This window comes from Melopsittacus undulatus, chromosome 8 (assembly GCF_012275295.1).
Source record: "Melopsittacus undulatus isolate bMelUnd1 chromosome 8, bMelUnd1.mat.Z, whole genome shotgun sequence".
Lineage (NCBI taxonomy): Eukaryota > Metazoa > Chordata > Aves > Psittaciformes > Psittaculidae > Melopsittacus > Melopsittacus undulatus.
Window position 1 is genome coordinate 33,946,743 of NC_047534.1, and position 15,185 is coordinate 33,961,927.

The 15,185-nt window shown below is 43.0% G+C and overlaps 1 long non-coding RNA gene across 1 annotated transcript; it reads left to right on the top strand.

Moving 5' to 3' along the window:
* The first annotated feature begins 3,474 nt into the window (after positions 1–3,474).
* LOC115945928 (uncharacterized) lies at positions 3,475–6,096 on the top strand. The gene is made up of 3 exons (XR_004080112.1): positions 3,475–3,723; positions 3,981–4,061; positions 4,940–6,096. It is a non-coding gene; the product is annotated as an uncharacterized lncRNA (long non-coding RNA).
* Positions 6,097–15,185: the final 9,089 nt, after the last annotated feature.

Genomic DNA, 15,185 nt, shown 5'->3' on the forward strand with positions numbered 1-15,185 from the left:
TGAAGAGCCAGAAAATAGATCATTACCTCTGGTAACTGCATTCATGTGAGCTGGTAACAGAAATGGACGCAGTGATTCTCTCTAGTCCTGGATTGCACTGTGATGCGAAGGATGTTAGAGAAAATTTCTGCTATGTCGATTGTCATTATGATAGATAAAAGCCCCTCTAACAAAGATAATTTCTTGTTCTCTTTCTTGACCTTCACACACATGTTGAGTCTTAGTTGCTGACTAAAGGTGGCAATATAGATAATCAAATATTTAAAGGCCCTAATTCATAAATCTAATAACCACATGAAGGGAAGCTGAGGTGTGCTCTTTTTGTACTAGCTCATCACTAATGGAACAGGTACCACATTTTTCCTGCTAAACAGCTAACTCTGAAAAAAGGATCTGGGTTGACTTTCAGGCTCCAGTGGACTCACCATTACAAAGAAAGACTTCCTACTATCTTCATTAGGAAGAAAGGGACATAGTGTGAGAGATACCTCATCTTCAGCCCTGTGTTGAGGCATTTGATGGCATGCAGCTAGAGATAGTTAACGGTATCATTTGGAAAGGGGATGCACTGTCTGAGACCTGGCACAGGCCAGTTTTGGGTTGTTACACTCCCCAAAAGAGACTTTGCTAAAAAAGGAGAAAAATTCATCACCTATTAGAGCATATTTTGGCTGTACTATGCAAGCAGTTTAGTAGACTCTCTACATGAGTACTGGCAGTCTTTGAGACAAAAGAAGTAGGGTTGCTTTGTGTACACTGAAGAAGTTTTGCTTTTGACTTCACTGGAGCCATGATTCTTCACCAGATCCATAACCTGAAGGTCTAAAGTGCCCATAAAAGGGCTGCTGCAAATCTATAAATCATAATACTCACAGTCCTCAGTTGACCTGACAACCAACACCATTCCTGCGTAGGATCTGGCCCTGCAAACCTGTAACCCTCTGTGTGTGCCACAGTCAGTGCTCACTCATGAGACTGCTTTGTCCCCACCTTTTATTTTACTGGAACTTTTTTGATGATAAAGAGCATCTTTTTTTAGGAAAAAAAAAGAAGTGTTTGAAGGCAAATTATCCTCCTGGGAACTTGGTGCTCCAGTGTTTGGGCTTTAAACATTCTGGGACATGCTGATTTGTTTAATAGCTACAGTCCTTGCTGGAATGTTTTTAAATTGTGTAAACATTCCTACTAGTTTTATGGGTTTATAAACTGGGTTTTTTTTATGTGGGTACAAATTCAAGTTGACAGTGTACTTTCCAAGCTTCCATTAAATAGGGACAACTTGCTATTGATAGAGGAATATCTCTGAAATAACTTTATGATGTCTTGCAATGGAACACTTTTCATTAACTCCGGTTAGAAAAACAACCTATCATGTATTTGTACAGCTTTTACAAGTTCTTACTGTGCCCTAATGTCTGTGAGACTCCTGCTGGTGGGAAGTGAAAAAGTCCAAGGATAATTGAAAGGAGAAAGGGAGGTATTTTCACTGTACATTGTGTTTGCCAGTTACTGTTACAACGCAGCCATCAAAGCGCTCAGTGCTTTGAAACTTTGCACTTAAAGGTAGCAGTATGATGGTGCCTTCCTTACATACGCTGTTTCACCTCTCTTCAAGTATGTCAGTGCTGCTTTAAAAGATCAGTATAGATAACTTCTGCAACTACACCATCTGGTTTCAGTTTACCTTAATTTGGTGTCAGCCAAGCTCCTGCAGTCCGCATGATTAAAAGGGACAGAGCTAAACCTGCTGCATTTTGGAGATTTAAGCCTACCTTTTCCCCCTGTAAATTTTGACCTTATCAACATAAACTTCTCCAACCTCCCCTGAAACTGGAAGATAAAGCAAATGTTTGCTACTATTATTGGAAATCAGTGGATGTTTGTGACAGCTTTTAAACCTCCTGCCTGGAGCAGTTTCCTGTTGAGAAATGTTGTGCTTGTGCTACACTGCATGGTGGGGTTCTCTAGCTTGCTTCATGCTGAGCCTGCTTCTTGAAGACTCTAAAGAGGGAGCAGGAGCAGCTTCCATCCTTTCTGCTGAGAAGCTCCATGGGGAAAGAGAACGTACTGTGCGTGACAACTGGTGTAACCACTGTCTGATGTTGTGCCTGACTCTGGGACTGAAGGGAGTTGGGGCGGGTACCGGTGTATGCCGTGTGTACTGGTATGCCATGTGTATTTGTTTCCTCTGTTCCCAGAAGCATGACTCAGCCTTGGGAACAGCTCCTTAGTGAGGTGGTTGGGAGGCTTGATGAGCTGCTGCATTCCTCCTTGTCTAGTTTCCCCTGTCTAGCTTGCCTCAAATTATCACTGAGCTTTATTATTCCTACACACACACACCATGTTTAAAACCATACAGATGACACTTCTCACTCTGCAAACGCAGTTACACACTGCTCAGGCTTTGCAGCTGATTGAGCACTGATGAAACAAATCAACTCGGTAACTGAGCTGGGAAAGTGCTTGGAAATGCAGTTTCTAATGCTTTCTTACAGATATTCCCATTGGACCATGTGGAGAACTCTTCCCTTCTGCATTGTGAAAGAAACACCAGAATATAACTTTTTTCTTTTTTTAGAAAAAAAACCTTTTAAAATTAAAACCTTTGAGAAATTAAATTAAATGCCCTGTGAGAAAAATGTGCAGTTCGCTTACGGCTATCGACTTGAGGTTTGTACGTTATTGCCAAGTCCTGGAATGAATAAAGCTTTAATGTTGAAATCACGAACAATTGTTTCGTGCATTTTTTCATGTTGAGGCAATAAGAAAATATACGCTTAGATTCCATGCCGTATATACTGGAAAGGAGGGGTTTTTATTGCAAGCAATGCAGCTGACTTGTTTAAAACTTCCAGTCCTCATAGGAGACATTTCCTACTGGTCCCTTGAAAATTCAGGAATTTTCCAGGATCGTGGGGGATGAGCATAAAGAGAGAAAAATCTCAAATCTACATCTTGGTTGGAATCCCGAAGCATGTAGTTGAGGTGTGGGCATTTCAGCCTCGCTTGTGCTGGATGCTGCCTTTCTGTTCTGTAGAATACATGCCTATCCTGGCTGCTGGTTTGTGCAGGAGGCAGGCTGTAGATGCTTTAGTGGAACTTCGGTGCCGTGCATAATGTGCGTCTTTTCTCACAACTGTAGCACGCCTGCTTGTCCACTCACTTATATCTGTTTGCTTTATTCCTGCACATCGTAACATCTCATTCTGAGGAGGAAGCCCCCTTCCACTGATCACTTGCACGGTCTTAGCAGCGTGTTTCCCCCCGGGATTCCTACGTTAATCCCACATTAAGAGGGAACCCCCTCCCTTCAAAGGGCAGCCCCTTGCTCTGCCAGGCGGCGGCAGGTGCTTGCCTCGCCTGCCCTCTGGCGGCAGCGGCGAGTAACAGCAGCGTGCCGGCAGCGGGGCACCGGCGCGGTGTGGGATCAGCACTGGGGAAGCGCTGTGCGCACAGGCACACCCACAGAGCTGCGCCGGGGCTGTGAGCTGTGTCCCACGCCTCTTCCCTGCCTCAGCCGGGATGTGTCCAGTGTCACCGAGTCAGGATCAGAGGCAGGACCTGATCCCCCGCCTGCAGGCAGCTGGCTGAGATAGGTAATGGCTGTGCGGTAGATACCTGTGCTCCTGCCACGGGTGCTGGGAGAGATCTATGCGTATCTTGAGTTCTGAGCTTCGTGTGTATGTGCAAGGCTGAGCTGAGCTGGAGTTACCCCTCTGGCAGGTAAGAAACAAGCGGTGATGGCTGATTTGGACAGACTGTAGATGTACTGTGGATACCTGAAGTTAGACGAGGTGGAAGCCAGCAGTGGTTTGCAGGTTACAGCTTGTAGGGGTCTTGATGGAGCCACTCATGTTTGAGGGGAGAAGAGAGTAGGGAAGTCTGATAACTCATTTCTCACGCACAATAGTGTGTTTGCTATTCTTCTGTGACCAGCACAGTTTCTTTTACTGACAAGTGTTTGTTTTACTACAACACAGCTTTAATCCCAGGAGCACCACACCTCCAGCAGCTGGTACATGCGACCTCACAGAACATCCTGTTGGCTGGGAGTAGCAGAGGTAAGAACTGAGTACATGCAAAAAGGAGCTGCAGAAGGGCATCACTCAAAAATGCAGGTACTGCTTCTGTCATGCAGGCAGAGAGGACATGAAGTAGATGGGAACCAGAAATACTTCAAAGAGGAACAAAACTACTGCTGAACTCTTCTACAACTCCAGACAAGGGGGGATATTTTCAAAGCAAGGAGGGTGTTTGGGGTATAAGAAGAAAGCTGAGCACTCTAGTTCCGAGATGTGGCTCAGGGAGCATTACACAATAGCCTCAGACTGAAACAGAAGATATATTATTGCATGTAATGAGAGGGGCCGGGAAGAAAAACTGAACAAAGACAGAAAAACATAGCCAGAGAGCTAGGACAAACAAAAATCTCCAGGGAGAACATCACAAAGACTGACCTCATGGTGGCCTTTGGTAGAAAACTCAGAGCTGGGAAGATCTGGCAAACCCACTTCTTTTTGAAGTCTGAGGCTTTGTATGTAACCATTATATTGGCAATGTTGTATTTTTGTTTAAACCAAAATTAATTATAAACACTACTTTGATTAGCATTTAAAATGATTGCTACTGTGCTTCCATTTTCCAGGAAATTACGTCTATTTCAGAACACAGTTGTTGGTGCCTGTATTTCATGTGGGTTGTAGATAGATGTGCACATTCTGGGCATCCGCATTGTAGGCCCTTAACCCGTCCTGTGTCAACTTCATTATAAAGACACACACAAAGACACTACATTCATGACCTATGCTTGTTTCTTAGGAATGTGCCTGTTTGTTCTTCACTAATAATGCCTGGTGTCTTTCTTTGAGCACTGAGCTCTATGCATACATGTTACTGATATAGATGCCTTGGACTTTTGACATTATTTTTCCTATTTTAGACTATACTACTATGAGGAGAAACACACTTGAGTGCTCAGCATCACTAGTGCTAGTTCTCTTTGTCATTACTTGAGAGAGAACAGTGTGTAGGCATGTATTCCGGCTACATTCCCTGCAGCACTTTCTGTGAGTAACCCAACTGGAAGGAATAGGTACGTCTCTTTCTGAAGAAAACATAGCTTCTGTCACAAGTAGGCCGCCAGTTTGTCCTTCCCAGTTCCTTTTTGTGCCTGTTTGTCTTGGATGTCTTAAAAAGTTCCAGTGATTTTACATCTCTAGCAAAGAGATTTGGTGAAGCTGGTGGGGAAGAGCTGACCTCAGCAGGCCTGTGACACCAAGGTGAGCAGACAAAGGTGGAGTGAGGAAGAGCTGTTCCCTAGGCCATGGGGCCTTGCTTTGGTAAGTCTCTTCCTAAAAGCTGTCTGCCACAGACAGCTTTGGTCTAATGCTCCCTGGTGTATGATGGCAGGAAGCTCTCAGGAGTGGAGAGTCAGTGGGTGGGATGGTACTGATGTTAATTTTACAAGGGATACGGGAGTGTCAAATAGTTCCTGGTGCATTTAGGAACGCAGAACAACCAGTGCCTGAGAAAATCTATTTTGCTGGTCTCTGTTCCTTGCTACTGTGTACTACATCTTCAGATACTTATCTTGAAATGAACCTATTTTAGCTGACTTTGTTACGTTTTCTGTTTGTTTTAAGCATGGCAGTTCTTTGAATTCGTGGTTCACCTAAAAGGACAAGATTACCACAGAATGTGAACTGCTGGCTTTCTCTCAGGGGACGAAAGAGGTGGAGAGCACAAGAACTGTGCTTGAACAAGTAATGCGGGGTCATTCAGGCTGTGTCACACAAATTACAAGGTCTGATGATGTAGGCACCTTTGGGCAGGCTCTTGGAGTTTGTAAGGCTCCAGAGTGCAGCTTCACCCCAGAGGGCACCTTGAAGTGGGAATGTCATTCAGGAGTCCAAGGTTCTGAAACAGTTCACCAAGACTTTTCCACTCCTAACCCTGCAAACCACTGACATTATTATCCAGATACTCCTTTGTAGGCACAAAGTCATTTGTGATTCCTTTGTTTTGCTCATTCTCTGCTTGGTGCAAGAGAATTCAATGTCAAGCAACAGTCATCTTCTGTCCTGGTGCTGCGGGGTTCTGTGTACCTGTAATAAATATACTGATAAATATCAGTTTCTATTGACATCTCTGAGAGTTTCAGGTTGCCAGAAACGCTGGGGCTCAGAGCCCACCCAAGTCCTCATTTGAAGGCAGCACATGAGCCTTCAGTTTCTCTCAGCAAAGCAGCATGTGTTCTGCCAACAGGAGCTACTGCATTTGTTCCATGGACATCACCAGGGAGACATTCTTCCTTTATAATTTACTTACCATTAACTCAAATTTCAGTCACAAAGGGAGAAGCTCCCTTCCTGGGTAAAGTTCTCAGCTAGCCTGGAGTCTGTCTTCAACTGTGTTACGTTTTTCTGCTTGTCCCCATGTTGTGACTTTTTATGGCCAGTTTTGGCTAGAATTATACTATGCAAGATGAAGAAGAGCTCTGTTATTCCCAACCTCCATGTCTCACCCTCTCCACATTTGTTTTTCTGGGTGTTTATGGTAAGGCTTTTGTTTGCTACCGGCTGCAAAGTGTCATGATTCCTAGCACTGCATACTTGTGTTTTCCTGCTCACAGAGTTCTCTACTCAGGCTGAATTTTAATCACACCTGTGTGCTTGTGTGCCTATGTGTGGTTTAAATTAGTCACACTAGCTTCAAAGCCATACGAAATACTTTTCCACGGATAAAGTGGTTTTGATCACCGTGAAGGGGAGAAGAGAAAACAGTAAGAATCGGGTAGCAGAGCTAGGCACAAAACTGGAATGAAAAGAAAAGGATTTCCCCTGGTAAAGGGGGAATAAGTTAACATAATGATTCAATAAATCCAGGAAAAGGTTCCAGTATGGGATCAATTTCTAAGGTCCATGTCTATATGGCTTTTAATTGATGGGCCAACTTGATGGTGTTCATGGTTTTCAGGATGAATCCACCTCCAAACACAGGAAAAATAGCAGGAATGAGAGTGGCATAAAATACAGATTGGTTTGTCCAACCAGGGCCACTGGACTTTTGGAAAGACTTCATCCCTGTAGGAAAAAATGTCTCCTGTAGTGTAGCTTCATTAGGTGGAGGGAGTCTGGCAAGGAGGAGATTGACTATTCATTTCTGCAGACTGACCTTGCATCAGGGAATCAAATCTGCTTCTTTTGTGTCTTCTGAATACCTAAGGAGAGATACCCATTTCTCATAGGCTCCACCAAAGCTCTGACTACAGCTTCATGTGCCTGTGGAAAGTCCCTGCTTTCAGGTACTGCAGGGATTTTAGCTGAGAGGAGCACCAACTGCTATGGAAGGTGTGAGAGGCAGACGGGGGGCATCCTGAGAGCTCACCACAGGGACATAAACCCATACGAGCAGAGATTCTTACATGGAACTGCAGCTTGAGCCAGGGTGTCTGAGAGGACTGGCATGTAACAGGATGACATGAAGTAGTCTTATTTTTGCTACCTGGAGGTGAGGCCTAGGGAAAGATCCAACAAGGTTGTTAAGACAGGCTCCCAAAGTGATCAGAATCTGAATTTGCTACTGACTACTAAAGTGTGAGCCTTTGTGTTGTTATGCCTCATTGCAGCCAATGTGAACCAGCATTTTTGAGGTGACAGCTGGGCAATTTTGTGGAGATGCCACTTCCTCCCTTAGAGCCTTGTGAAAGAGATGAGATTTGTCAGATGAGTTTTGATCTGTTGGATCCACTGGATCTACTTCTAGTAGCCCTCTGCCAGGAAATCCATAGATGTAATGGCACAGGTTGCATTCAAGGCTAGACTATTCTGTTGGCAAACTGGAGCCAAGGCTGATTGGGAGTGAGTGAGTGAAAGAGAGCCTGCCTCCAAGCTGCAATCAATGGGGAGGCCATTGGCAGCCCAGATCCCTCCAGTGATGACAAGCTGTGCAGAGGAGACACAGGAGTACTTCACATCCCTGGGGATCACAGCTTAGAGAGTGTGTGTTGGGGTGTTTGGTCTCTGATTTTCAGGGACTTGACTAGGTCGTAGCAGTGAAGCTGAGTGGAGTCTGAGCACTCATCTGCTGATGTGCTACATGATGAACTCACAAACCATTAAAGTGACTTAGGTTCCCTGGGGAAGGGATTTTGTACAGTGCATAAATAGTAAGTTCATTTGTCATGTTCTTCCTAGAGAGGAAGACTTTGTGTCCAGGCTGGTCAGTGTTGGGACCACTTTGCTAGCCTGCAATTAGTCCATATTTATGATCCCTGTGCTTCCTGGATTCCTGGAGCAGGAAAGACAGCATTACAGAAGCGTGCATATCAGTGAATACCCAGAAGTACCATGAAGACTCTTCAGCACGGCAGTTTTTTGCAATGGAAACCACTGTATTTCTAAGCTTGCTGTGACTCAACTTGATTACAGAAATGACACACCTATGTGCATCAGTGCATGCCATGTTCAAGTGAGCTGCTGCTGCAGGGAGGCTGTGCATGCCTAGCTGGAGCTCCAACCAATCACAGCTATCTCACTCAGCACCTGGGCCATGATGGCACACTGGTGAGCATTGAAATCAGCCCCATCCTGATGTGGAAATAAACAGAATGCTCTCAAGTTCTACACTAACCAAACGAGTAAACACAGGCAGGACAAAAAAGAAAATGTAACAAACCAGCAGTTCTTACAATGGAATGTTTTTTGCCATAGTCCTAGCTCATGGCAGAAGCGGATGAGATTTAGATGCTAAGATGTAAGGTGTCCTCCTTGTTCCTTCAAGCAATAAAATCACACAGTTGTGCTTTGTCACTTGGAGGTGAACACTCACAGGGCAAGAGCAGGCATTAGATCAGGCAGGAGCAGTAGCAAGTTTTACCAAACTCAAAAAATGAAATAAAATAATCTAGGAACACTCCGTGTGTCCAGTGCTGGGCTACAGCTGGAGACAGTCACAGGACGTAATGCCACAGTTTCATTAGACAACGCTTAGACACTTTCACTTTGACTGCCTGTAACAGTGCTCCAAGCCTATTGTGTATCCATGTGGGAAACCCACAGTAGAGTGGCAGTGATGTGTGATTCACTTCTGGTGGGTTTACCTGGGTAAAGGATGGCTCCTGTGCAGTCATTTGACATCACAGATTTGGATAGTGATTTTTCAGAAGAAGGATTTCCAGGCTTTTCCACCAGTTTGAGTGAAAATCATCATAAACTTAGTCTTTTTTTGGGTTGTCTTTATTTTTTTGGCAACTCTACCTGTTGCCTAGGTGTAGTTGGCATAGATGATGCTGAATTTTTAACTACACTGCACACTTATTGAGTAATGTCTTTCACTAGATGGAGTAGTAAATAATGATGAAATTATCAATATCTGGTTGTAGTGGCAATGGTGCAATGCTCTGTAAAAGTATGTTTGTCAATGTGAGTACTCAGCAGCGTTACCCATACAGTGAAACCTCGAAGAGCTCACTTCCACCCCCATTATTCTCACCCAAACCAAGGTCAATCTGAGACCGAGCAGTTCTGCTGCTGGCCGGCAGGGGGCACCAAACCCCTTCGGGAGTGCAGCGGGACGGTCGCTGCTGCGGGCACGGTGCGGCGGCACTGGAGGACGCTCCCTCACCCCCCGAGCCGTCATCGCCGGAGTTCCGGCTCCTGCCCTGTGCTCCCTCCTGCCCCCCAAATAACCCCGTCCCACACCGTGCGTGTGTAGCGGGGGAGCAAACCGCTCAGGCAGGAGCGCCGGGGCTGTCCCTCACCCTTCGTTCCCCGTTGTAAATCAGCGCTGCTGCTCTGTCACTGGGACCCATGCGGGAAAGTGCGGACAGGGGGTTTGCATGCAGGGATGCCGCTGTGCTGAGGCTGCGGGATATAGGAGAGCTGAGAGGGGCGATCAGCGCACTGCTGCTCCTCCGTTTCCTGGTGCTACAAGAGGCCTGGATGGGGTGGGAAGGGAGCAGAGCAGTGCGGGACCAGACCCCCTCCCGACACCTGAAACTTGCTTCTGAACCACGCTCCCAAGGAATCGCGTTTTCCCCAGCGCCAGGCCTTGTCCCCCGCCGGTAAGAGCTGGTTTGAGGAAGGAGGCCGGAAGGTGGCAGCCTTGTCCGGCGGCGGCAAGGGCTGAGCGCCCGCTGGCGCTCCTCGGCTCCCGTCCCGGGTGACCCCCGGGCATTGTGCTCCCGTGTGTGTCAGCATCAGCAGCGGGCTGCCGACACGCGGGGTTTCGACTGTCCCCACAACGTGTTGTAGAGTCTTTGTGAAAGTTTAAACTCTGGCGTTAAAAGAGTATCCTGTGGGAAACGGCTCTTTCTGCCAGGCAGTCTTGCCCTACTGCCCCCAGTTTGTTAAATGTGCAACAATCAGCTGATAACGTGCTCATAATTTGACATTTTTGTTCCTTGGCAAGCTCCTTTTTAGTAGGTTTTGGTTTTAGAGGTATTTACTGTCTCTTCTAACCCAAGTACGATGTGTAATGTTGTGTAATATATATTGTGAATAAGCAGAACTTGTTAGCTTGTTAAAATGAAATGATCCCTAGTTAGCCCGGGATATATTCCCATTCTTAGGGTTCTGTCTCTCATTTATTTGGCAGCACAACTTATTATCTTGGGCGCACATTTTCAGAGCTACAAATTAATCTTTGAGGTGAGACACCGCATTGCTGCTGGCAAAGAAACCTTGCTTTTGTAGTAGTAGTGACTAATTTACACACCTGCCCCCGCTCTCTTTCTAGCCTTCTATTCATAAGCAATATATCAAGGGTGGACGAATGCCAGCAGAACAGCCTGTCTTCAGGAAAGATACTAGCTTTTTTTTCACCCTTGCTCGACTCTCTACTTGTGCTGGCACTGAAAGCCTGTCAGTACAACCTCCATCATTACCTTATTTTTCCTTGTTTCCTTTCCTCCTACTCCAGGTCCCTCCAACCCTTCAACTTCTTCCTGATAAATATCTTGACGCTTGAGGAAGGTGCTAACAGGAGTTTGTGTGTGTTTTAATTTAGGACTCATGCTTTCTGAGCTTGGTTTTGAGGAAGCAAAAGTCTCTTTGTAGCTGTCACCTGAATATTTCACATCTGATACAACTGCCTCGTCTTTTCTGCTCAGGATCCTTACAAGCTGCCCTATAGCCACGGAAGCTTCTTGCTGAAATCGCACCCAGCCATCGCTTTCCGCAAGGGGAGGGGAAAGGAGGTCTGCAAGAGTTCATGTTAATAATGACTCTAAGTGCCCATTTCCCACACATCTTCGCTAGCACAAACAACGAAAATAGTCCACTTGCAGAGAATCTGATTCAGCTTTCTTGCATTCCGCAATAACAGATGGATTGCTAGACTGTTTACTGTTGCTTCCCACAAACTTCCTGTTAGTAAACTCCTGTATTATTTATGAAACAGAAAAATTACAAAGAAGTATCTGAGCTGATTACTGCCTGCTGGTGAACCACTGCCAGGGAAACTTTTTAAACAAGTATATATATGGGAGCAAAGATCACCCCCGCTGCAGGCTTCTTTTGGTATTGTTTTTACAATTGTTTGTTTCACAATATAGCGTGATCCTGTTGCGAGCAGGTATTTCCTGCACCCAGACATCTACAGTTGAGTGAAGGTATCTGTGAACGTGTGAAGGAGCGCGGGGGATTACAAACAAAAGCATGCATGCACATTACAGAGATCAGCTATGACTAAGAAACATTTAAAGCCTTTTTGTTTTACAGTGTCAATGATGAATGTGATGTTGCTAATGTGATATTAATCTCTGCTGACCTAGCTTAGGAAGCTGGCTATCATGGAGCTGTGGGCAGAAAATAGAGAGGATAGTGCTGTATCAATCACCTTCATGCTACTTCTGACGTGAGTAGACAGAAAATGTGGAGAAACTTTATTTTCTTCTCAGTTTGACTGTTCAACTCCACAGAACACACAAGCTGAGAAGAGCACTTTGCCCTGCACACCGTAGGTCAGGCTGAGTTCTGACTCTCAGTGGTGTCAGAAGCGGCCAGTGTAAAATCTGTTCATACAACTATATCAACAGAACCAGTGAAGTTTGAAAATAGTCTGTGATTAAAAAGAGCAAAATCTAATGCAGAAATATGAATCTGGTGTATTCCCAACAGCACTTCCAGCGATCTCAGAAATAATGCTTGATCAAACATAATCATTCTGTTTTATAAATAGTTGCTATTATATTTCCCTGAGTTTCTATTCTATTTGTGTATTCTGTATGACTGAATTGGCTGTTCCACCTGATAATAAATATGCATTGTATGTACATACAGAATCAGAATGAAGATTTTCCTGATCTGAGCCACAGATAAATCTTCCTGGAGATTTTTGTATTTGATTCCCTAAACTGAAATCAAAACTCAAAACAGCACTGCAGATTGAGCACTTTCTGATGTTAGCCGTGCTACCACAGATTGCTCATTGCACAAAGTTTTACACAGAAAGCCGCTGTGCATTGTAGGCAACTGCAGGATGCTGATTAAATCGTCATATACCTTTGTAAGATCTGTATTTGCAAAGAACTGATATCAGATGGAACAGGGCATTTGCTGATCCTGGGGCAGAGCCCATTTCTGAGTGTTTGTGTGAGACAGCATCACATAACCAATAAGTCATTTCAAGTAATAGTAAGGATATGTCTTCTCCGATCAAATACTCTCTTTGCTTCCTTAAACACCCTCACTCAGAGCATTAAAGAGTTCTGTATTATTAAGGGCAGACAGCAGATCTACGGCAGTATCTCCTGATGCTTCAATCCACTGACAAGAATCTTGTGACAGATGTTTCTGCACTTTATGCAAATAGGAACTTCATGGATCAGTTTTCCCTTCCTCCGTGGAATATATGCAGCTGGAAAATAGAAATCCAGCTCTACGGCATGAAGTGTGTTTGGGGGGGGGGGGGAAACATGCTACTGACCAAATAGGCAGCTGAGAGAAAGGAAGCCGTAGATATGAAATCAAAATACACTGCTGGTTCTTAGGATCTCTTCTGGGCGTCTTAATTGAGCAACGAACATGGTGATATAGGTTTGTGGGCTTTCTGTGTGACAGCACTGTTGCTCACAAGACGTTTCTGCAAGGGGAAAAAAATCTTTCACGGGTTGGGTATAATGTTTCTTCACAAATAGTTTTTTTTTTCCCCATTTCTGTTTTCATTCTCACAGTAGTTGTGGATATCTGTATTAGATACAATACAGAAGTGTGTTAAAAATAGTGCAGGTGAGTTTGCACAAAAAAAAGGATTCCAGCTTCTTATATGGAATAAATAGGGTATTGACATTTATACAGACTCTATGGGTTTAGTTCTGTTCTTTTATAATAGCACAGAAAGCTGTACGTAAAAATGATTGATAAAAGAAGATGGAAAATTTCCTTCCTATTTATTAAAAGAAAAAATCCTCAACCCTTAAACTTAGTGAATTATTGGAAGTTGAAAAGAAATAGTTTTACAAATAATTGTATAGTATATAAAAGAACATTTTTACTTAATAATTTCTATTAAGTAAATTATATCACGCAATAAGGATGAATTGTGTAATCTCATTTATTATTACCCTAGAAAATCATGACAGGTGGTGATACTAAATGCAATTATGTTTAAAATGCAATTTTATTACTATCATTAAATAAAATTAATTCTGTTATTTATAATTATATATACTCCTTTTAAGATTTCTGTGGAAGTATTTTTTACCATCAGACATCAGAACATGAATTGTTAGTCAGCATATCTGCACCTTATTTTTGTGGTGAGGCTTTTGTTAATCTTTTCTGTTTCAGCTGTTTTATAAACTATTGTGGGTCACAATTTTTTCACCCAATATTTCAATTTAGAATTTAATTCAAAGCCTGTACTGGTACTGTGAAAGCATTCAGTCAAGAATTACGATACATTTTCTTTATATAAACAGAAAGCATGGTTTTGTGTCATGGTATCGTGTAGAATCTTGTCTCCATTTCATGACAAGTCAAATGCTGGGAAGAGATCTTTATTCAATTCAGATATACCGCATAATTTTGTTCAAAAGTCCCTTTCTGTACTTCTTTTTTCCTAGTTAATTTTACAATAAGCATTACTGACATTATGTAGATTTATTTTAATTGAGATCCTTAAAGAAATCCCAACACCCAAAGGTGTATTGCTAGTACAAGGAAAAGAGGAAAGAAAGGGGCTACATGTGTAAATGACTATCATACTATATTGAACCTAATTCAGACGAACAGCAAATAATTGGCAATATATTTGTACATATTATATTGTGTCTGCTTTTGCAACTAGCCCTTCAGCTAGCGATGTTCTGTGGGTAAGGTACCGTTTCAGAGAAGACCTGTGTCTGAAGAGTCAAATACAATTCTAGAATCAAGTATTAATAGAATAAACTTAATTTTAGGGTGTTTTTTTTTTTTTTTTTTTTTTTTTTTTTTATAAGTGCAGCTGCATTTTCTATTTAATTACAGGTTCCCACAGTAGTAATTTTTCCATGACCTGCTCTATCTCAAAAGTCAGAAAATTGCTTCTTTTTTAAAGCTGACAATAGCACGCTATGTTTCCAAAAGAAAAAGACAAATTACAGAAAATCATTACTTTAAGCATATTTAAATAGCCAGGAAGAAATCCTAATTGAAAAGTTTGCTAAAATGTGAAAAAGTTGGCAGTCTTTTTTTTTTCTTTTTTTCTTTTTTTTTAAGAAAAAGAAGATTATTGTCATGTTTGTAGCTTTACAAGCTGCTTATGATACGATGCCTTCACTTTCTCTGCTCGCCTTCTACCCCCCTCTTTCCTGTCTGATAAGATTAGACAAAACATTTTTTAGGAAGCAAAGATTTTAACTGGAATGTACTTAATTTTGTAGATGTGTTTGATAATCTAAATTGATTATTCCTTGGGAAGCTGATACAAAGGCAATGGGAATCTTTGTATTTCTTTGCATGGGCTTCAGAGCAGTCTATGAGCCTTTATTTACCAGTAGCAGCCAGTTTCCCTAGTATTTTAGAAGAATTTTGTAACTGTATAATTATTGTAATACATGTATAGGGGATATGGTAGCATATTTATGTTAAACTTTAACATGATTCAAGTCAATAATTGACCTAGAAATTAACAATGTTAAAGTAATGCCTAAACAAGTATGTGTTTAATGAAGTTGCTTGGCTCACAGGGTAGAGTGTGAGACC